General features: G+C 38.7%; 1 protein-coding gene across 3 annotated transcripts in view; it reads left to right on the forward strand.

The window, feature by feature from the left end:
• Window positions 1–24898, forward strand: part of LOC111866173 (myocyte-specific enhancer factor 2) — a 208281-nt gene that overhangs the window by 10371 nt on the left and 173012 nt on the right. For all 3 annotated transcript variants that reach the window (XM_023854855.2, XM_023854856.2, XM_023854854.2), the window contains exon 3: window positions 22412–22479. The gene's annotated coding sequence lies outside the window, so the exon portion shown is untranslated. The remainder of the gene's footprint in view (window positions 1–22411; window positions 22480–24898) is intronic.

Consider the following 24898-nt stretch of genomic DNA (forward strand, 5'->3'; position numbering starts at 1 on the left):
ACCAGGTGTAATGAAGATTGGTACAGGCGTTTGAAAGTTGTTAGGGAGGTGATGAACAGGAACGCATGCACGAACTGCAAGGTGAACTCATAAGCCTACATATATATTCGCAAAGTAATGAAAGTAGGACAGAAACTGAGTGTGAATATACAGTGTTGTAGAATAATTTTCAAGAACCATGGATAATTTGCCCTGAACGTTAGCCGAACAGATTTAGTAATGCTTATTTATGCCACTTAAAGCACCTTTATTTAAAGCCAAACAGATTTTGGTGTTGCTTATTTTTACCATTAAAGGCACCTGCTTCTTTTCTTAGCCATTTGTGTTGTAAGTAAATTTTGAGTTCTTTCAAGTTTTGGTTAACCTTTTGTACTTGTCACTTCATACTGTTTTTTTTTTGTTTTAAGTGACTGATTTACCAACTGGTTATTTTGTGATATGGTATCAACTGTTCTTTAGCATTGAAATTGATAGGAAGTCAAGGGAGGAGAGTGATAGATATATTTTATGCAAGATAAACAAGAACTTCTGGTTATGTGGAAGTATTTGCTGATAGTCTTTGCCCCTGCTATGAAGTATGTTTGTGGCCTTAAATTCTTCATTACATAATCATACAGTGTGTAGTGTGACAGTGTATGTAAATTTAAAATCAAGTGCATGACATAAATTTGTACCAAAGGGAAAGTGAATGAAGCAAGAAGAAAAATCTGTAATAAGGAACAGAATGTTAAGTGCAAGCATAACAAAATTCAAAAGGGCTTTCAGGTTGGTTGAGATAAATGGAAAGCGTCCAGTTGGAAGACTGAGACAGAAGTAGGAGAATAATACTAAAATGAACCTTAGTGGTATAGAATTTGCAATTAAAGTTTAGATTGGATCACTTATGTGGCAGTATTTGTGGTGGTCTAGGTGTTGGTTAGGAATCAGATCAGTAAAAGGTTTAGTATTTCATTTTTATTATTACTTCTTCATATATTAGCTTTATAATTGAGATTAAGATGCTGTTTTTGTAAAATTATATGTACAGTTAAGTTTTGGTTGCATGAAGACAGAAGAGGCTGCCCGTGGTCTTCGATCTTGTGTGTGTGTGTGTGTGTGTGTGTGTGCAAGCCGTCTGACACCTCCCCCATCCATGTCATGGTACCTTTGTCCCATATTCAGTCATCTGAGTATGAAATCTGGTAGAAAGTTTGTATATATGCAGTGATAGGCCTTCAGTTGCTGTATACAAATATTGGTTGAGGTATGGACTATTCTGACTAAGGCTGAAGTTTTTCTACTTCTCCCCATACCTTCCAGGCAAATCCCAGGACAGCACTTTGAAATAGTCCTTGTCCCCTTTATTTTACATCCTTTTCGATTCATCATTCATTAATCATTCTGTTATTTGATGCTGTATAATCTGAGCTACTGACAATGTTATTAACAAATAAATTACAAAAAAACCCCTTACCAAGAGTGTTAGATAATATGATTCAGAATGTTAATTTGTTGAGCACTGTTTATTGGTTATATTTTTTTATTTATTTACTTCATATCCATGGATCATTATATATGATATAGGACAAGTCAAATACTTTACAATAAATGATAATAATAATAATAATAATAATATACTAAGATGATACAATGATGATTCTAATAATAGAACTAATATAATCGTTTTAACACATGACACCGCTGTATGCCTGAAGACCTGAGCCATAGATCCTGGCACAAAATACCCCGGTATCCTCGATCTTGTTCCTGTAAGAAAAAAATACATAGTAGGGCAGTAGGGATTCCTATAACATTACTGATATTAAAATCTGCAAGTTAATTTTTCTTGAAATATATGTTTACAAGTGATTAGAAGTAGGATTTGCCCCCAAACGAGAAACTTGTCTATACTATAGAAACAAAGATCAAGTAGGAATGTCTTCAAAGTCTTTTTAAACTTGTATATTACTGGTATCTCTTTAATATATTGTGGCAACTGATTTAACATATGGAAGTCCACTATTATTGAAATTGTTTTTGTATAGACTCGTATTACATGGCACTATGAACAAGTCNGTGATATTTCCCCATCTACCAGAGGCATTGGAGACTACTTGGGCAGGGAATTGTTGCCTAATAATTTTGCTCAGAGGTCTCCTAGAGACATGAGGATCTTTTACGTGCCGTAAATGTACGACACGGGACCCACGGCTTAAAGTCCCTCCCGGAGAACTTGTTCCCTGAAATTTTCCGCCCTTAAAAATTCCACGACCTCCGCCGGGTTATTTAATGCTGAGTACGATGGGATTCAGTTTCACTCCATTTTGAAAATAAAATATTTGAAAAAATATGAACATTTAATATTGTGTTAACCAAGTTTAAAATAGGTTATAGTTCAACAATTGTTTCTACTGCCNCACAACCTAAAGATCAATTTTGCATTTCCTGAATTGCCCCAAAATATCAATCCATCTAATAACAAGGATTGAAAATAAGCATGATATAAGGTGCGAACAGTCTCTAACCCTGATACTGTTTTGACTACTTGTAAGGGAAAACATATTTTACATAATTTATTTGCTAGTTGTTGAGTATGTGCAGTCCACCTTAGATTCATTTCCAACCAAACTCCCAAAAATTTTGTATGTTCTGTATAATTGATCACTGTATCATAGAGCTTTATTGATGGACTTGTACTTTTTGAGGTTGATGAAAGAATATTTCTGTTGTTTTTTCTTGGGTTATTGAATGATGTATTTCAGCAGCAGAGGTTTATATCATGTCAAATGGTTATGTACAATGAAAGAATGAATTAGTTATGTGTATTAAATATTTTTAAAGTGCTAAAATATATCTGAACAACAGTATTAAGTAGAAATGATGTTAATTATTAAAATTAAGAGTAGAATGAATTCTGGAAGTACTTGTTACTGTTCTGTTCAAAAACTATTATTGTCCTACTTTCCAAAGCATTGAAGATCAGAATATATGTGAACAATTTTGACAGTAGTTTTGTGTGGTCATGAAATATGATTTCTTATGTGGTAGTGGTGCACAAAAGCAAAATTGACATATGAATTGAAACAAAGCATTTTATCCATGATTTTACATTTGAACTTCATGAATTTTCTCTTAGTTTTCAACACAAATTCCTTAATTTTGTGGCCAGTTTTTATATTTACTTCAGTTAGCCACTCACTATTTTCTTCTTACATTTTGTTGTTTTAAGTGAATGCATGTTCCTGGTTGTTTACCAGCTTAAGTGCTGTTTATTATTCTAGTAGAGGAGGCACAATGACCCAAATTAGTAACCCTGTTGTGAATATACTGTATGGTCTAGAATGAAGTGTACTGAATTAGTATATGTAGTATATTGTTTCATCTTTATACTTTTGCAGAAACATGCAGACACACAAGCTCATGCTGACAATGTCCTTGAAGACATTTCTCATGTACATTGTCAGATGTACAAACATTTCTTGGATTGTGTTTTGTGTTACTGCTCTTGAAGATTGGCATTTGTTTTCTTTTAAAAGAATGATGTGAACATTGTTGTAGTGAACACGTGTAGGTATATTTTTTGAGTACTATATTCCTTGTATGTATACACTGGGAGGTATGAGCTCAGGTGAATTGGAAGGAAAGAGATAATTAGTTTCTCTTGAAATGATGCCCCATGGAAACTTTTGGATAATATAATATTTGGCAAGCAATGTACAGTGTCGCATCCTCTTTAACCTTCCTCCAGCGTTGGTTTCTTCCATGACTGAAATGCCGTTGGTCATGAAGAAAGGGATTGAGGAGACTTGAAGGGATATGTATGAATATGCTCGGAAAAGGCATTAACAGAAGGGCCCTTGCGGAGGCCATGATGTGCTTGCAAAAACACAGGACAGGCATACTGAAGGAAAGTAAAATCAGTATTTTAGGTTTTTATAATTATGAATACTATTGAACAATTGATCCTTTACAAACAGGGATTTGTGGAACATAATTTTGAGTATGCAGTATATTGCCCACTGTTTGCTCATACACTCTGCTACTGGATTTTCAATCTATGTCTGGTAAAGATAAGACTGGCTCAGAGATCTCTGATTGTAATCTGTCTTTCCCAGAATTGATGACATAGTCTTAGTGTAACTAATATGACTGCAAGAATTCCAGATCTTTGCTCTTTGGTTCACTTTCACAGAATTAATCTTCCTTGTTTAGAATCCTGCAAAGTCACCCTCATCTGCATTTAATTTGATGTCACAGTGTAGACGATGCTTAATTTGCACAACTAATCATCATCTTTCTCAATATAGCATATGTAGTACTCTCACCTGCAAATTAACTATGTTAGTAATTATTTAATAACATTTGATGTTATTTAAAAATGGGGCCCATGTTCATAGCAGCAAAGGAATGCAGACAGCAGCAAAGCCTTACTTCCAGCATTGTAGTGTGAAATCAACAGAAATATATATTTTCAGTCAAATATCGCATGTTTTCTCACAAGTTTCTATAAGGTATGCAACATGTTTCAGCGTGTATATTTCATCTTTTGTTAGTTCCTCGGAACTCTAGCCATGGTAGAGGGGTCATACCATCTCTCACGGAGCTGGGGGAGCAGTCTTATCAGCTTACGTCAGAGTGGGTACTACCAGTTTGGAATGTAGCGTCTTGGAGTGTGGACAGGTGTATAATATGTTGTGTATCTACTTCTGGTCTCCATAGGCAATATTTTCTGCTCGGGGAGTAGCTCTGAACGTCACTACAGCAAGCGTACAGCTTCACGTGCTCCACAACAGCGTTTAGCTTTCTGCGTGGCTAAAGTTACGAGGCACTAACTATACAGACCCAGAGATACTTGAGTGCATGTGTTAACATATGGGGGAATATACTTCTAGGGTGGCTAGACTAAATCACATAAATACATAGATTCCCCTTTAATATAAAAATTTGCATATGTATTGAAGCATTCAAGGACTTGAAAATGGCATATATGTGCTGAAACATGTTGCCCACATTGTAGATACTTGTGAGAGAATATGGTATATGAAAGTTTATGTATTTTTCTCACTTGTGACTTGTTCTTTTTGCCTTTTAAAATCCCACCAGTATATCCTGATCATCTGTGGATTTATTCATCAGTGATCTCGTTTTTTTAGATTTACATTATGGTTCAGATGATATGTTAAGGTTACAGTTATCTGGGATGTGATGCCATGTTGTTTTTTATATTCACATAGGTATCAACATTTCACAGGAATCTGCTGTGTCCAATTCACACTTCTTCTGTCCTGAATACTGAAGAAGCACATTTGCTGTCTTTCAGCCATGTACATGTTGCAGACCTATGTTATATCATACTACATATTAACAGTGGTGCTTGTTTAGGTACAGCCCTACCAAAGAATTAATGTGCATGTCTTTGGTGTGGTAACTGCAGAACATTTGCTTACATATAGTTTAGAGTGGCACCAGACTGTCTGGTCTAGTAACCTTGAACTGGCTAGAAGTAGAAAGTTTCTTGCTTTAAGCTAAAGAACTCCATGCTTTGCAGCTCTTCACACTCGTGGGGTAGTTGACCTTCAAAGCCTGAATTTCATTTAAATTATATTTAAAAATTCAGTCTATACCTCATAGAAAACACACATAGTCTTCATTATGAAGACCAAGCAGTTTAATGCTGTTAGAGAGATAGTTGCTGTTCATTCTAAGAATGATGTGAAACACTTGAATACACTATGTGAGCAAAATACTTTCTTTTTTAATTTTTGAGCATGTGATACATACAGCTAGTACTCTGCTTTAAAGAGTTAATTAAATTAGCATGGAATAAACTGCTTTTATTAAGACATTATGCAGATACATTTCTCTTGTTTTCACAGAGACAGGTTCAGTTCTCTAGACATGCTATTTTTCACAAATATAATTCTCATATTTGACATGAATTAACAGTACTTCCCATTAATAAACTCTCTTTTGGAGATGTTTTATTTATTTGTGGTTCATTTAGCTGTACTCTTAGTAGCTCAAGACTATATGGTGTTCACTGGTGGGACGATCAGTGAACCTTGAATAGGAAAGGATATGGAATTATGTGATGACCTAATTTGAAGTACCATTTCGGTATTTGCCTGCTTGGTCTGAAGAAAATTGCGAAGAACTTAAGCCACAATAACCAGTCTTGAGGCTCAGATTTGAATCTGGGACTTCCTGAATCTGAAGCATTGGTGATGCCCACTTAAGCTTTGATATTCATTCACTCATTCATGGAGCTCAGCCCTTCTTGATAAGCCGCCAATTGTGCAGCTACTCAAGAATTTCCCAGCATTTTATGGAACCCAAATGTTCATTACCGTGTTCACAAGAGCCCTCCACTGTTCCCTGTCCTGAGCCAGATCGATCAAATCCATACCATCATATTCTGTCTCTCTAAGATCCAGTTTAACATTGTCCACCCACCTACTTCTTTGTCTTCCTAGTGGTCTCTTTCCTTCTGGATTTCCCACCAATATTCCATATGCATTCCTCTTCTCACTCATTCGTGCTACATGCCCTGCCCATCTCGTCCTTGACTTCATCATTCTAATTATACTTGGAGAAGAGTACAACTTATGGAGCTCCACATTATGCAGTTTTCTCCAACCTCCTTTCATTTCATGTCTCTTTGGTTCAAATATTCTCCTCAGTACTTTGTTCCCAAACACCCTCAATCTGTGTTCCCCCCTTAATATCAGGTACCAAGCTTCACACCCACACAGAACTATATTCAGAATTATAGTTTTTTATAGTCTAATTTTTTATGTTCTTTACATCAGATGAGAAGACAAGGTTCTGTGATGAATGGTAGGAGGTATTACCTGAATCCAATCTTATCTAAATTTCCTCGTTCAGGTTTTGATTTGTTAGAGTTGTTCCCAAATATCTGAACTGTGCCACATTCTCAAGATATCTGTTACCCATCGTTATGTCATGATTTTGTCCTGCATTCTGGTGATGAGCCAGCAGCATATACTTAGTTTTCTCTGTGTTTACTTCTAGACCAACCTTCCTACTAGCATCAATTCAAGTTCATGTGTTTTTCTTTAAGGTATCTATATTATCACCCAGTAGAATTACAGGATCAGTATAGACCAACAGCTGATGTGTCCCATTTCGTTTCAGTCCCACCTTGTTTTCCTGGACCTTCTTAATGGCATATTCTAAATGAAAACTGAAAAGCAGTGCCGATAAAGCATCGCCTTTTTTTAGACCAATCTGGATAGGAAAATTATTAGACAAATGTTTAACTATACAGACTTTACTACATGATTTGTTTAATTACATTTTAATCAGCCTAACTAGTTTCATGGTTACCCCAAACTCAATGAAAATATTGTAGAATGCTTTGCCCTTACTGAATCATAGGCTTTCTTCAAGTCTATAAATAGCTGATGTACTGTCTTATCATACTCCAGTTTTTCTTTCCTCCAGTATCTGACGAATGCAAAATACTTGATCAGTAGTTGTTCTGTTATGTCGAAACCCGCATTGATGTTCTCCAATAATTTCATATATGTATGGACTTAACTTTGAGAGAAGAATATTGGACAACATTTTGTATGGAGTTGATAGCAGCGATATCCCACAATAATAATTACAGACAGTTTTATCAGCCTTCTTGTGAACTGGTACAATAATAGACTCCTTCCACTGATCAGGCAATTGTTCCTTATTCCAAATGGAATTAATTAACTTATGGATCTTAGAATGTAATATTTCACCTCTTGCTTGAATAAGTTTTGCTGGAATTTGATCACTACCTGACAATTTATATCTTTTCAACTTTGCAATAGCAATTTAAACTTCAAAATTGCTAGGAACAGGTACTAACAGCTCAGCAGTATGTATTTCTATCTGCCTAACTTCACTGACCCTATGTACAATAAAATCAATAACTGAAAGAAGTAGTTCTTCCACCTATTCAAAATGTTGTGGGAATCTGCAAGCAGATCATCGTTCTCGTCCTTCACTAAGTTACTTCTAGGTTGGTATCCCCTCTTGAAGTCACTTTTTCCTCTATACAGGTCTCCAGTGTTCTTCTTACTGTTCGTTACAAGCTGATCAATTTTGTCTTTCAGATATTCCCTCCTTTTACTCCTGAAATGCCTGCTGGTTTCGCATTTTATATTGTTCAGATTATCCCTGTTTATTTTGCTTGGAACCTGTAACCACTGCAGTTTGGCTTTATTCCTTTGGTCTGATAATTTTGAGCATCCTTTATCGAACCATGGCTTATGTTTCTTCAATTCATAATAACCTAGACTATCTTTGGCAGAAATTTTTATATTCTCTCTAATAGTTTCCCAGTCTCTAATACTATCCACCTCTGAGTTTTTGAAAGCTGCAAACCCATTTGACATTTCAACACAATACTGTTCTTTATCCTGTAGGTTACTTAATTTCTTGAGATTGAACCTCTTCATATGAACTCTGTGCGTTGTTTGTGTACTCACTGCCAGTCTCTTCATAACTTTTGCCACCACCAGACAGTGATCAGTATCACTATCTGCTGCCCTAAACGACAGGGCATCAAGTATTAGTTTTGTTATGCGTCTTTCCATTAGGAGATGTCCAATAAATTTATGAATGTTACGATGTGGGAACATCGTACTTTTGACAATCAGATTTTTGGATGCGACAAAGTTTACTACTCTAACTCAATTAAAGTAAAGGTATCCCTGTAACAGGTCATGGAGGCCCATAAGATTGTGAGATGTTGAGGTTCCCACATTTTCTAGACAATCGGCTCATAGATGGCGGTAAGGTTGTCAGCCCAACACGCCGGCCTCCCTTTACCCCCAAGAACATTCCAAGAATATTTCTGATACTCATTTCTGTTAGAGGCTGAGTCGACCCCAGGACCATAGTGCGGCTGGAAGGATTAGGTCAATTGAAAAAATCCAGTGACCTCATCGGGACTTGAACCCGTGACCTTCCGGCTTGTAGCATAGTGCCTCAACCAACTATGCTACTGCATGCCCCCACCTCTAACTCCATTGTCATTACTATTTTCGTGCAAACTCTTATTCCCTGTTGTTGATTTGAAAATGTCTTCCTTACCTACTTTGGCATTGAAATCTCATAACAAAATTTTCATGTGGTATGTAGGGAATTTATTGAATACATGTCATAGAACCTGGCCTTCATATCATCAGTTCTATCTTCTGTTGGGGCTTGAACATTCAGAATTATGATATCACACCAGCGACCTCTTTGTATTATGTATGATGTCCTATTACTAACAAGGTCTACTGTCTTAACTGCTGGTATGATTCTCTTATGTACGAAAAAACCTGTATGTCATTCATGATTCTCAATCCCATTTCCATAGAAAAATGCATATTCACATGCTGGCTCAGCGCCACCTCTGTCCCATCTGACCTGTATTCTCACAAAATCTGATTTATACAGGGTGCGTGAATGAATCAGTCGATTTGGCAGCGGTGTTTTTTCCTGGATTGGTTGGAGTGGGGAGGATGCCACTACTGACAACCAACAGCCTACTTCAAACCGTTTTAGTTGCAATGGAGCCGTGCTTTTGCTATGAAACTATTTTACAGAAACAGTGACAGTTTCATGATCGCTCAGTGTGAATTTTGAAGAGAGTTTGGTATTCATCGCAATCGTACTGTTCCAATTGCCCATGCCATTAGGACCTGGGTTCAAAACTTTGAGGCTACTGGTTCTACACTAAAGAAGAAAGGTGGTAGCTTAAAAACAGCACGTAAACCCGAGAATGTAGTGGCAGTGAGAGAAGCCATTAAATGAAGTGCACGCCAGTGTGCGCGTCGCCACACTACATCACTCGGGCTGTCCAAAGCTAGCGTTGGACGGATATTGCACAAAGATTCCACTTCTACCCCTATAAAATTCAAATTACTCATGCACTACATGAACACCTCTGTGAAAACAGAGTCTGTTTCTGCCAGACTTTTTTGCCTGCAATTAATCAAAACCAAGATGTCATTAACAACTTACTGATGAAGTTGAATGAATTGCCATAGAGATGCTGCAAAGAGTAATGAGTGACTTTAGGAAGAGACTGAGTGCCTACAGCGAAATGGTGGTCATCTGTCCGATGTTATTTTTGGGAAATAAGACTTCTGTTTTTAGTGAGTTAATTGAGAAAAACCAAATGCTTTTATGTTTACACTGTATTCATGTGTGTGTTAAAAAATGCAGTAGTTTACTGTTCATAACGTTTTTAAAATCGCCTGATTCAATGACGTGCCCTTGTATTTTGAGAGTTTTTCCTCCGTTGTCCTGAGCGCACCTGCCCTTTACATACTTCTGATATTCCAAGTACTAAATCCCATATCCATTTTTTTTTTCACATAGGTCGTTTGTACAAGGAATCTGTCCAGGTCCTAGGCTTCTTGTGATCTTTTGCTTTTTTTTTATGGTGAGGAGTTGTTAGCCCCATGCCCGGCCCCCAAGTTGGAGGACCATCCCTTATCGGCTGTCCGCGACTGCTTATTCAATATATTCTCAGCTACCCCCCATATCTGGAGTCCATCTCCTCCAGCCTCAAACTGAGGACACTCCATGCCGTGGTGACAAGGGACCCACGTAACATGCCTTTGATATTCATTACTTTGAAAAATAAAAGTTTGTTCCTTTCAGAAGACTATTAATGATGAGTGAATGTTCTCTGCCACATGAAATATTTTCATGTCACTATATGTGTACATTGTTTGAAGATTTTAAAGGTGTTTAAACAATATGTAAAATTGAAAATTGACTCTCATGTAAAGTGGCTACCCTAAGTGTGTGATGTGATTAAGAAGCTGCAGTATTAACCGTATGAATTTAAAATTGGGTTGTTTGCCTCCAGGAGGACCAGAATAAATATCAGTTATTATGAAGTCCGTATGCAGTGGGCTGTAGTTGGACTTATTTGCTTATGGTGTTTTAATTGCAGCCTTTCTAGATCTTGTGTTACTGCAACAGCCACAATAAACAGAGAAGCATCTTAATGAAAATTGGGCATAGCTGTGGGTTAACCATATTGAAAGCTGTGTAGTGTTACATAAGCAAGGGATATGTATGGGTACAACTTTTTTTCCTAATAATTCATGCAAAAAATGGCAGTGTCAGTTTGCAATTAGTAGTGTTATCTTTTTCTGATCAGTGATTCATTACTGACAGCAGGCTGAAGATCAACATTTGATGTACAAACTGTAGAAAACCAACTGAATGCATCGAATACTGTGCTAATACTTTTGCTGAAGCATATTGGTCCCTCTGCCACACAGAATCTATTTAGGATAAGTAGACTTTCCACTGCTTTATGTCTCACATACTTGAGGTGGTGACTCCTTGTATGCAGGCATTCCTCATATCTTCAGAAACTGGTTATAAATGCGCACGGAGCAAGTTGGCTCAGGTGATAATGCTTCAGACTTGTATTCAGGAGGTGCCCAATTTGATTCTTGGTCTAGATATCAACTGTCCTTCCTGAGGTTTTTCATGCCTTCTATCAGTCTATCCAGGCATGTTCTGGGAGAGTACTTCTAATTAGCCCATGGCTACTTCATTCCACAAACTTTCCAGTTCATTTTTCGTTAAATACTGATTATTCAGTAGTCTGAAAATTGTGTTTCATGATATAAACGAAATAAATGATAATGATATGAATGATATAAAGTGGAGCAGTTTCTAATGTTTCACTATAATGCAGGGAAGTTTCTGATGTTTTAATAATTGTTTTTATAAGCTCTTACATTTAATGTCTGTCTGCAAGAAATCATAATTAAAATCAGTTTTTGCAGGGCATATCCACAGCTTCTTATTCTTTTTGCTGGATATTTTTGTTATCACTAAAGTAGAATTATGTGTATTGTGCACAGCAGTATTGTTCAAAACAGGATACCCAAAGATTCTTGTGTGTCACATCTTCAAAGGAATACTTCAGAGCTAATTTTACACAAATTGTTGCCTAACCTCATTTCTTCCCCAGACGAGAGAAAATTGTTATTTTCTTTTTGACTACACATTGAAGTTTGACTTTTATGTCATATAGGTGTTGTTCATGTACAGGGGATGGACAAAAATATGGGAACACCCAACAAAAAAACATTACTGTGTCTAATATCGTGTAGGACAACCTCTGGCTTGCAGAACTGCTTGCAGTCTTCTTGGAATGGATAAATAGAGGTCCTGTGTTATTTGTAAGGGAATCTTGTGCCATTCTTCCTGAAAAACATGTTAAGTTCTGTTATCGATGATGGAAGTGGATAGTGCGCACGCAGATTGCTCTCCAAAACAGACCACAAAGGCTCAATAATATTGATATCTGGCGATTGTGGGGGCCATGGCAGACGTGACACTTCATCTTCATTCTCAGAAAACCAGTCCTGGACGATGTGAGATATGTGAACACATGCATTGTTGGCTTGGTAAATGGCATCACCATTAGGGAACAAAGTTTGCACCATGGGATGGACCTGGTTGCCCAAAATGGTCACATAGTCGTTGGCAGTGACGTGACCTTGCAGGGTAATGATGGGTCTGACAGAATACCACGATATGGCTGCCCATACCATGATCGAACCCCTGCCATGTTTCGCTCCTGGCAGCAAACAATCTGGATTGTAAGCTTGGGATGGCGTTCTCCAGATGTAAACTCAGCCAGAAGTCGGAAACAGTGTGAAGGTGGACTCATCTGACCAAATGACCGTCTTCCATTGCTCCATAGTCCAGGTTTTATGACTTTGGCACCACACTGTCCTCTTAGTGGCATTTTGATCACTGATGAGTGGCTTTGGAATTGCAGCTTGTCTAGAAATACCCTGCTTGTGGAGTTCCCTTTGTACTGTTTTGGTGCTGACAGGGTTTGTGAGTGTGACATTCAGTTCAGCAGTCACTTTTGCAGCTGTAGTCTTCTTATTTTTCATCACAATCCTATGCAATGTTCATCTGTCTTGATTACTCAACACACATTTCCTTCCACGGTGGTGTTTATCGGATGCGATTTTTTCAGTCCTGTATGCGGTCATAATCTTGGATACTGTGCCTCGTGAAACACCAAAAACCTCGTCTACCTTGGTTATGGAAGCGCCCACCATATGGGCCCCAAGAAATTTCCCGTGTTTGAATTCTGTTAACTCTGACGTGATGCACAAAAAATTGCACAGAACACTGTCTCGACAACAAATGAAGCTTGCAACGTATTGCGGAGGTTGTACAGATAGGGGTGTTGGGCAGATATGACAGCGTGACCTACAAACATTGCTAAAATAAACACTTCAATTCAGGCATGCATTTCACGAGGTGTTTCCATATTTTTGTCCATCCCCAATACATTTGGCATATATTGGGTACAAAATAAGTTACTGTCAAACAAGACTACATTATGTAGTCTGCCAGAACCAGTTGTGAAGCCTACTGCTGCTTGCTGTGTTTGAAGGTGTGGCACAGTAGTTGCCATACGGAGATTTAATTTTAACCTTTTAACCATGATCTCTGTCATTTTTGTTTTATACCATATGATGAATCATGTATATCGTTTTTACACTATTATGAAGTGTCTTAGACACAACTGTTAACAATATCCACAAGCCATAGATACATGTCCTTAAAGCTTGCATGTAACCATCAAGCACAAAATAGTGGTTTGAAAACATATTGTAGTGTATTTAGTGGCCAGACCTGGGTTTTGGATTAAATCATTACATAATAACATCACACCTTTAACTTAGATTCATCAGCACATTAGAATAAGCACTGAACATGATAGCTGGTGTTTAAAATTATATGTATGGAATTGTGTGGTAAATGTATCAGTTTTTGAGTCCTCATTTGTACATATAACATGTACAAGAAACTACAGGTTTGTGTGATTATAATTTAAATTAGGGCTCCATGTTTGGTTGTTTATTAAACCAGAATATATGCAGTTGCTTCCTGATTCCTGGAGTGGAACTTATAGATATAGGAGTCCCATAGTTGTCTGAAATGTTCATTTAGAGTTCTTGTTTGTTACCATAGTATCTCACAGGCTTGTTACTCTACTCAGGTCTGGGAAAGAATGACTGTAGAATCTTCCACACCCATATTGGCAGTTACCTCTCATCTGCATACCTCTGCTAATTTTCTTCAGTTGTCACTTGTATTCAAGCTATCATTCCATGTACCCATGTACAGGGTCTCTCTCTTTGCATTTTCACTTTGTTTTTGCTGATGACAGAGGAGAGACATGCAATGTAGGTAGGATGGGGAGCAAGTGGCTGACTTGAACCCATCATTACCCATGTTCATTCTGTCTCTGACTCAAGTGTAATGTCACAGGTACAGGTGTAAGAGCAATGTGACTGTCAAAGATTTTATTTTGTTATGTTAGGATAACAGCTATTGGCACACTGTTGTGAAAACTGTAATGAACTTCATGTTCCATACAAGAGAATTTCTTGACTGCCTGGGTGACTATTAGGTTCTCAGAAAGGACTCTACCCCATGGAGTTAATTGCATAGATATTTTTTTATGTAGTGAGATTGCTTGAGCTCAACAGGTAATTTCAAACAATTTTAGTGTATTCAATACCTTGGTGTTGTACTTCTAGTATAACACATATGGAGAAATCATACATATGGAGAAATCATGAACTTTCTCACCTGACAGCATTTTTATGGTCACCTTTGAGCCAGGAAAGGATCAACATGTACAGATACCTTGAATTCTCTGATTTGACAGGAAAGATGAATTAGGAGTTTATGTTTATGAGGATACCAGTTAAATAATGATCGTTGCTTTTTAAGTTCTGAACACTAGTCCATGATTTCAGCATTTTTTTAATTCTCCATTTTGATGTACATTTTTCAAGCAGACCTTTCATACATTTGCTGTAATGATTATTGTCTTGAGTAACTAAGGATTGTATAGCTGTATTACGTTTCACATAAGACAATGAAGTAGCCCCATCTAAGATTCAGATGTTATCTGTGACAAGTGAAGGTCATTTAGAGTAGTCCATTCCCAAGCTGAGCACTAAGAAATCCCTCTGTTACGTCATGAAATTCGTTTCTATGTGACAACACAGGATAATTTTTTACATTTATTGAGTGTTGTTAAAACTATCAAGGTGTTGTGTGTGCAGTGTAGTGACACTAAGTTTTCTTAGTTCATTACAAGGATACTTTTGCAATTTGAAAAAAAGGATTTTTGGAATAAATTACTGTAGATTCTAAAGGGTCCTGACGATGGTGGATGACACAGAATTACTGGGTTTTTGGACTTTTTTCCATTGTCCGGAATTCTAGGTAATAGAGGACACGATGTTTAGGAAAGGGATCTGTTTCCGTCTTCAGGTGAGAAAGGAAGACACCTCCAGTGATTTGAGATTAGCTCTTTCTAAGGGCCCCAACTGAGTAGGTGTCTTCCTTTCTCACCTGAAGACGGAAACAGATTCAGTGTCCGAAGCGTCGTGTTCTCTGTTACCTAGAATTCCGAATGATGGAAAAAGTCCAAAAAGCCAGTAATTCTGTAAGAAATTATTGCTTAAGATATGACTGTGATACGTGTACGAATATATAAAGGTGTGGTAATAAACCATACATTATCTCCTTAAAGTCTGAAATTCATACAAATTGTATTAAAGAATCCAGTTTCTACCTCACAGAAAACACACTTTGTCTCAATTACAAAAACCAGTCAGTTAATTCCGTTTAGGGAAATGATCGATGTTTATTCTGAGAATCATATGAAACACATAAATATACGCTGTATGCGAAACACAGTTTTTGGATGTATAATAACCACTGTTATTTAAAGGGTTAAGTGATGTTGGTGTGATTTCTTGGTTGCCACAATTGAAATATGTATTAGTGAGAACAGCACAGATTTTTTTTTTATTTCAAGTTGGTGAAGATAAGTAGAACTTGAGTGTAGAAATATACCCCAAAGGCGTATACATACTACTCTGTCCAAAAAGTATCCGACCTTGGGTCGGGAAAAAAAGTTTTGTATCTGGGTGGTTACAATACCTAATCGCCTTCAAAGTAGGCCCCTCGTGACTCCACACACTTGCTTCCAACGATGGTCCTTCCATCGCTGGAAGCAATTCTGGAAGGCTTCTTTTGGAATGGCATGCAGTTGCGCCGTCGCGTTCTGTATGATGTCCTCGCGGCTGTCAAAACGTCAGCCTTTTGGGGTGTCTTCAGTCTTGGGAACAGCCAGAAATCACGAGGAGCCATGTCAGGAGAGTAGGGAGCCTGGCGAACCTGCGGAATGCCGTGCTTGGCCAGGAAACCCTGGATCAGGTGTGATGAATGAGCTGGGGCGTTGTCATGATGCAGCTGCCGGTTGCGTGCGTCCCACAGCTCCGGTCTCTTGCGCCGAACTGCCTCACGAAGGTGGCGGAGGACTTCTTGGTAGTACTCCTTATTGACAGTCTGGCCTAGTGGTGCGTACTCATGATGCACAACACTCCGGTAATTGAAAAAAACATTCAGTATCACCTTCACATCGCTCTGAACCTGTTGTGCTCTTTTGGGCCTCAGGGATGTTGGGTGCTTCCATTGTGACGCGTGGACCTTGGTTTCCGGGTCATATCCGTACACCCACTACTTGTCACCAGTGATCATAGTCTTCAGGAACTCTGGATCCCTGTTGGCGCATTCCAGCATGTCCTGCGCGACCTCAAGGGGGAGTTGTTGCTGCTCCGGCGAAAGCAGCTTGGGCACAAATTTTGCCGCCACTTCGCATACCAAAATCCTCAGTTGAAATTGTGTTTGTGGAACCTCTGCTGATCCCAACCTTATCAGCAACTTCACGGATGGCCAAACGACGGTCCTCCATGATCAGTGTCCGCACTTTATCAATGACATCAGCATTTCAGCTCATTGACGGTCTCCCGGAACGCTGCTCACTGTCCGCCGGAATACGGCCATGTTTAAAGCGGTTGAACCACTCTTTTAATTTCAGTGACCTTCATTGCGTCATCGCTGAAAGCCTGCTGAATTTTGCGAATTGTTTCCGCTTTGGTATCCCCAAGTTTCTGACAAAACTTAATGCAGTATCGCTGCACCAAACGTTCTGTCATCTTGAGCGAAATGAGAATGCGACGAACACGTGTTACAGCACTTCACTATCTGGCAGCCACAGACGGATCCGGCAGTGTTGCGTCTCAGCAAAAAATCACGCATGCGCATGAAAGTACCTTCTACTGCTGCGCTCAGTTTCCCCACCCCTTGGCCATTACTTACAGCGGAAAAAAAAGGTCGGATACTTCTTAGACATACGGTATTTTCTAAATGCATTCTCTGTGAACTCTTCATTCCCCTATAGCCATGATATTCGTTCATTGCTGATACAGGTCACTTTAATTTTTTTGTCTTCTCGATCTTGTGAACACGAATGGCAGAAATTAATGCTAAGAATGTGTAATGCAGAGTAATATGCACGTCTTTTACTCACAAAGCTAATTAGGAATAGGATCATACATTTCTTTTCCTTTGTATTTTATTAAAACTTTTAGTCCAGGTAAATTTTTGGTACCTGTGGTTTTCTGATCTCAGTAGTGTAGCATGTAGACCCATTGCTAAGTAATGACTATAAACAACTCCATGCTACTAGGTAACGACCGCGGAATATGCAAATATATGGCAGGCTTTACTGAATGACGGCTTCGCAAGCAAAACTTTTCTCACAGCAACAAGTGAACTAAACAATGAGGAGCTGTTTTCTACATGGTCCGTGCCGAGGTGTGGGCAGGACAGGTCTAGAGTTCTGTGAGTTGGAGTCAATTAGAAGATTAGGAGGTTGGTGTGAGATTGCGGCCAGCCTGGGAGCTAGTGCTGCGGAGTGAAGTGAGTTGGTCGGTGAGTGACTTAGTTGTGAGACATTCGCTAGCCAGTAAGGACATAAACAGAGGACATTGTTATGAGCCATTACCAGGAAATGGCTGGTGAAAACAAACTGAGAAAACTCATTATGTGCTGTAGTGAGAAGACGAGCGAATGAAGTAGCGAGAGTGTTATAATTATTTGTAGTTACGATCTGGAGGTGTTTGGTAAATGCAGTTACCAATCCTAAAGTCTGTTGATAACCACTCAGACACCTGACAACTGGTGTAAGAAGTGGTTGGATAGGAAACTGCATTGGATCATTGTACTGCCATACTATGGAGATGACACCCTGCTGGTCTAAATGAAGGCTGAAATAAGACCAACCAAGCCAAGGTGGACCCCAGCCTAAAGGAAATAAAAGAAGAAATAAGAGCCGGCCAATAAATCCTGAAAGAAGAAACGGTAGCCAAGTTACTCATCACGAAAGGATGATGGCAAGGATGGACTCACAGCAAGACAAAGTGGAGGCTTGTCCAGAAAAGACGAAGGCCACGGATTTGTAGGGAAATCCAGAAGAAGTCCGATTCGGAGCATCAGGAAGTCCCTAAGGAAGAGGCCACGGTGGAAACTATCGTAGCATTGGGGGACCGATATGGGGACCAGCATCTGACTGTAGGACGCCACCGACAGCCGAAGAGACGGACCTAGGGTGACAACATGTCACGGAAGAAGTTGGCTGCCGCCCGCAGACGGATGAACCGCCGTGCCGGAACGTTGGAGAGTAATCACCGTGAGAACCGTTCCATGGGGAAGGAAGGCGAGACCGATGACAGACATCACAAGCAGAGCCTGCGGTAAAGAATAAATGTCGGTACATAGGCTAAGGTAAGGTGCACACCGGCCTGTGTGAAGACATGTAACAGTCAAGACACCCAACACAGTTTAGTCAGAACAAGGAGATGGACTCTTCAGACTGTTCAGATCTTTAGAATTTATGGTGCAAAATTTTTATAGTTGCTACGGCACATCTACTTATGTGTGTCTCATTTCTCCCACATAGCCAGATTTTCATTGAATGCGTAGCAAACATGGGTGAGATGAGAAATGCATTAAAAATGTAGTCATAAAACCTGAAGTGAAGAGATCACTTGAGAGACCTAGACGTGTCTGGTAGGATAATAGAAAAATGGACCACAAAGAAGGTGTGGACAAATTTAGTTTCTTACAACAGGGGCCGTAGGAGGGAAGCTGTAAATATATTGAATAAGCAGCCGACAAGGGGCCTCCAGCTTGGGGTTTGGGCATGGGGCTAACAACTCCCCACCATAAAAATAAATTTGTTACGAAAATTCTGAAGACGCTTTGGACCTGGACGGATACCTTGGATAAACTACCTAAGCTAATAAAAATGGATATGAGATTTGGCACTTGGAATGTACGAAGTTTGTACAGAGCAGGTTTTCTCAGGGCAGTGGTAGAATAAATCTTAAAATATAAGTTAGATTTAGCGGGAGTACAGGAGGTCAGATGGGATAGAGGTGGCATCGCACCAGCAGGAGAATATATATTTTTCTATGGAAAGGGGAATGAAAATCATGAGTTAGGCACAGGTTTCTTTGTACATAAGAGAATCATATCAGCAGTTAAGAAAGTAGAATTCGTTAGTGATAGGATATCATATATAATACTAAAAGGTCGCTGGTGTGATATCATTGTTTTGAATGTTCGCTCGCAAACAGAAGATAAAATTGATGACATAAAGGATATATTATATGAAGAACTAGAACAGGTATTTGATAAATATTTGATAAATTCCCGAAGTACCTTATGGAAATTTTGTTACGAGATTTCAATGCCAAAGTAAGGAGGGAAGACATTTTCGAACCAAAAATTGGGAGTAAGAGTTTGCATGAAATTAGTAATGATGATGGAGTTAGAGTAGAAAATTTTGTCACATCCAGAAATCTTACTGTGAAAAGTACAATGTTCCCACACCGTAACATCCATAAATTTACTTGGACATCTCCTGATGAGAAGATACACAATCAAATAGACCATATCTTGATAGATAGGAGACGGCACTGAAATATACTTGATGTCTGATCATTTAGGGCAGCAGATTGTGATACTGACCATTACCTGGTGGTGACAAAGGTTAGGAAAAGACTGGCAGTGAGCAAACAAACAACACACAGAGTTCATATGGAGAGGTTCAATCTCAAGAAATTAAATGAGGGAGAGGGTAAAGAGCAATATCGTGTTGAAATCTCAAGTAGGTCTGCGGCTTTAAAGCTTGGGAAACTATTAGAGAGAATACCAGAATTTCTGCCAAGGAGAGTCTAGGTTATGAGCTGAAGAAGCATAAGCCATGGTTCGATGAAGGATACTCAGAATTACTAGACCACAGAAAACAAGCCAAATTGCAGTGGTTACAGGATCCAAGTGAAATAAATAGGGATAATCTGAACAATATAAAATGCGAAACAAGCAGGCATTTCAGGAACAAAAAGAGGGAATATCTGAAAGACAAAATTGATGACCTTGCAATGAACAGTAAGAACAAGAACATTAGAGACCTATATAGAGGAATAAATGACTTTAAGAAGGGTTACTAACCTAGAAGTAACTTATTGAAGGATGAGAATGGTGATCTGCTTACAGATTCCCACAACATTTTGAATAGGTGGAAGAACTACATCTCTCAGTTATTGAATGTACATACGATCAGTGATGTTAGGCAGATAGAAATGCACACAGCTGAGCTGTTAATACCTGATCCCAGCCCTTATGAGGTTGAAATTGCAATTGCAAAATTGAAAAGTTATAAATCGCCAGGTAATGTTCAGGTAATGATCAAATTCCAGCAGAACTTGTTCAGACAGGAGGAGAAATATTACATTCTAAGATCTGTAAGCTAATTACTTCTATTTTGGCATAAGGAAAAATTGCCTGGTGAGTGGAAGGAATCTATTGTTGTACCAGTTCACAAGAAGGGTGATAAAACTGACTGTAGTAATTATCAGGGGATATCACTGCTATCAACTTCATACAAAATTTTATCCAGTATATTTCTGTCTCGGTTAAGTCCATACATGGATGAAATTATTGGGGATCATCAGTGTGGGTTTCGACATAACAGATCAATTACAGATTAATCTAGCATTTGCTAGACACTCAACAAATAAAAAAGTGGGGGGAGACAATGAGACAGTACATCAGCTATTCACAGACTTCAAGAAAGCCTATGATTCAGTTAGGAGGGAAGTATTGTACAATATTCTGATAGAGTTTGGGATACCCATGAAACTAACAAAGTTGATTAAAATGTGTTCAAACGAAATTTATAGTAAAGTCCGTATAGGTAAACATTTGTCTGATAAATTTCCTATCAGAATGGTCTAATAAAACAAGGAGATTCTTTATTGCCACTCCTTTTCAACTTTGCCTTAGAATATGCAATTAGGAAGGTCCAGGGAAACCAGGTGGGACTGAAATTAAACGGGACACATCATCAGCTGTTGGTCTACGCTGATAATGTGAATCTACTGCGTGATAATGTAGAAACCATAAGGAAGAACACACAAACTTTAATTGACTCAAGTAGAGAGGTTGGTCTAGAAGTAAACACAGAGAAAATTAAGTATATGTTACTGTCTTGTCACCAAAATGCAGGGCAAAATCATGACATAAAGATAGGAAAACAGATGTTTTGAAAATGTGGCACAGTTCAGATATTTGGGAACAACGATAACAGATGAAAACCTGATTCAAGAGGAAATTAAGAGGCGATTGAACTCGGGTAATGCATGCTACCATTCAGTCCAGAACCTTTTGACTTGTCGTCTTCTGTCCAGAAACATAAAAATTAGAATATACAAAACTATAATTTTGCCCGTGGTTCTGTATGGGTGTGAAACTTGGTTTCTGACATTAAGGGAGGAACATAGACTGAGGGTGTTTGAGAACAGGGTGTTGAGGAGAATATTTGGACCGAAGATGGATGAAGTGACAGGAGGCAGGAGAAAACTGCATAATGAGCTTCATAACTTGTACTCTTCTCCAAGTATAATTAGAATGATCAAGTCAAGGAGGATGAGATAGGCAGGGTATGTAGCATGAAGGGGGCGAAGCGTAATGCATGTAAGGTATTGACGGGAAAGCCGAAAGGAAAGAGACCACTGGGAAGACCAAGGCATAGGTGGGTGGACAACATTAAAATGGATCTTAGAGAGATAGGATGGTATGGATTTGGTTGATCTGGCTCAAGATATGGACCAGTAGAGGGCTCTTCTGAACACTGTAATGAACCTTTGGGTTCCATAAAATTCTGGGAAATTCTTTAGTAGCTACAGATTTGACTTCTCAAGAAGGGCTCAGCTCCGTAAGTAAGTAACTGAAGACCTTGCCGTGAGTGTTTGAGCACCATAAAAGGTGAACTTCTTGTTCAACTGGGGCTTTGGTAGCTTCTCACATAGGAGTCTGCTGCAAGGAGCTAGTTTGTATAAGAAGCAGTTTAAATTATTTGTCTTGTATGTAGTTTTATGCATCTATATTCCTAACTTCAGTTAATGTGGTTCCTCTCAGAACTACAATGTCATTCTCTTTCTTATTTCAGAGTGAAACCAGTGGTGGAATATTAGCAACTCAATGTTGAAATCCTGTTATAGAGCTGTGTCATATTTGGTGAGTACACTAATTGTTTCAGTATATTGACTAGGGCCATAATAGGTGGATCGCTTGCCACCATAGCATGGCGCGTCCTCAGGTTGCGGATGGAGGTGTGAATATATGGTCACGTGTATGAGTGACTCTTGATTGAGATTTGGATAGATACTGGATTTATTGACCTCTTATCCAAACAACTCATCACTACGTGCAACTGTAGTTTTGTCGCTAATTCTCGAACACTGCAGTTAACTGCAGCACATACTAAGTGTTCTCAATCTGCTGTGTCTTTACCAGTTGTTATTCGGTAGCAGCTTGAACGGCAGACGTTCCCACTCCTCTGGGTTCCTGAACTGTCCCCGTGCCTCAGCTACCAGCTTCTTACAGCACAGCCCACAAGGACTGAACTGCAGCAGTCATCTAGCTCACTCACCAACCAACTCACGCCACTCCACTAAGTGAACTGAATGCCACTGTGGACTTGTCCTGCTTATGACATCTCGGCACAGACTGCACAGAAATCGCTGTTTCTTTGTTGCTTATGTGCCCACACAGATAACACCATTCCTCTTGTTTGCTGACTGCTGCCTTGCACCTGCCATTGTCTTGTTGTTTGTTTCACGGTCATTGCCTTTGAACGGGTTTATATGCCACAGTATTGAATAAGCAGTCACGGATAGCCCACAAGGGATGGTCCTCCAGCTTGGGGGTTGGGCATGGGGTTAACTCACAGTAAAAATAAGTTTCTTACAACATGTCACAAAGAGCATCAGACATGGATGGATTATTTGGATAAACGTTATGAGCTAAGGAAACTTAACATGAGATTTGGTATGTGGAATGTAAGGAGTCCATATAGAACAGGTTCGCTCCTGACATCTACGAAAGAACTATCAAAATACAAGTAGGATTTAGTGAGAGTACAGGAGGTCAAATGGGACAGAGGTGGCACCGAACCAGCAGGCAAATATACATTTTATCTTCCATCTGTTACCTATAAGTATAAAAATTAAATTATACAAGTCTCTAATTTTGCTTCTTGTTTTCTCACGCTATGAGAAGAATGCAAATTGAGGGTGTTTCAAAACATGAATGTAAGGAAAATATTAGGATCTAAGGGGAAGGAAGAGCAGCAGACTGCAGATAATTGTGTAGTGAGGAACTTTGTAATATGACTTCTTCACCAAATATTACTAGGGTGAACAAATCCAAGGGAATGAGATGGCCGGAGCTTGTAGCACAGATGTGAGAGATGAAGAGATGAGAGGTGAATGGCGGATTTTCTTTTGGAAACCTCATGGAATGATACTACTTTGGGACCTGGACATGAGTGGGAGGGTAATAATAAAACGGATGAGAACTGGATTTATGTGACCCAGGATAGGACCCAGCCACATCCTCTTATGAACTATGTAGTGAATATTTGGGTTATAAAAAGTATGGGGAATTTCTTAACTATCAGAGTGATCCGTAGCTTTTGAAGAAGTGCTTTGGTCAGCAGAGTTATTCACTTATATTTTTAGAAGTATTTGGGAAATTGTAAAGTAAATTCACAAATGCATACTTACTAGAGTCTCATGCGTTTGTTTAGTATGACTTGCGTTTAAATGCTCTTGAATAAAGGTTTCAGGGCAGTAGGTTGTGGGATAATGATCTGTACACATTTTCTTGCTTTATCTGGCATATAATCTATTTCACAAAACAACTGAATCTTGGTAACATCTTATGGCTGTTGAGAAATTATGATATTAATCTGTTGTGTTACATAAATGTAGTATATTTAGATTAGTTGAAACAGTTTCTTTATGTTCTTACATTAGTTTCAATATGGAACTTGTAAAAAATAACTTGTGTCCTTAATGGGTCATTAGATTCTTTATATTTATTGAAGAGTTCAGGCTATCATGACATTTCAGGGTCAATATAGACCCTGTTGTTGGTCGATGACACAATAGAAATAGACTGTGTTGCCATTGTTTCTGATATCCTTGCTCGGTTTGTTTTCATGACTGGTGAGAGTTGTGGATCTGTACTGTAGGTATCAAGAAAGTATCTGAAACGTAGAAATATAACGTACATCTACACAATGTCATCACATCCAGACAGAGTATTTATTTTTCATATATGTTAAAATATTTGGATCTTCTAATATCCTCTTTGTTCATCAAGTACCAAATACATATGTATTGTTTCTTAATTTTGTGGTATTTAATGAAACATAGTGAACTTCATAGTCCATATGATATCATCGCGGAAGAATTACCATGAATATCAAATTTAAAAATATGTAGGACTCACTCATGGTTTGCTTTAAACTTGATTGCCTGGGAATGTGGGATTTTAAATTCCTCAATTCCAGGGGACCAACGGCGGGATTTTAACCCTTTAAAGCACAGTGGTTACTGTCTGTACCAATTGCTTTGATATTTAGAAACCT

Source organism: Cryptotermes secundus, unplaced genomic scaffold, assembly GCF_002891405.2.
Source record: "Cryptotermes secundus unplaced genomic scaffold, Csec_1.0 scaffold599, whole genome shotgun sequence".
Taxonomy (NCBI): domain Eukaryota; kingdom Metazoa; phylum Arthropoda; class Insecta; order Blattodea; family Kalotermitidae; genus Cryptotermes; species Cryptotermes secundus.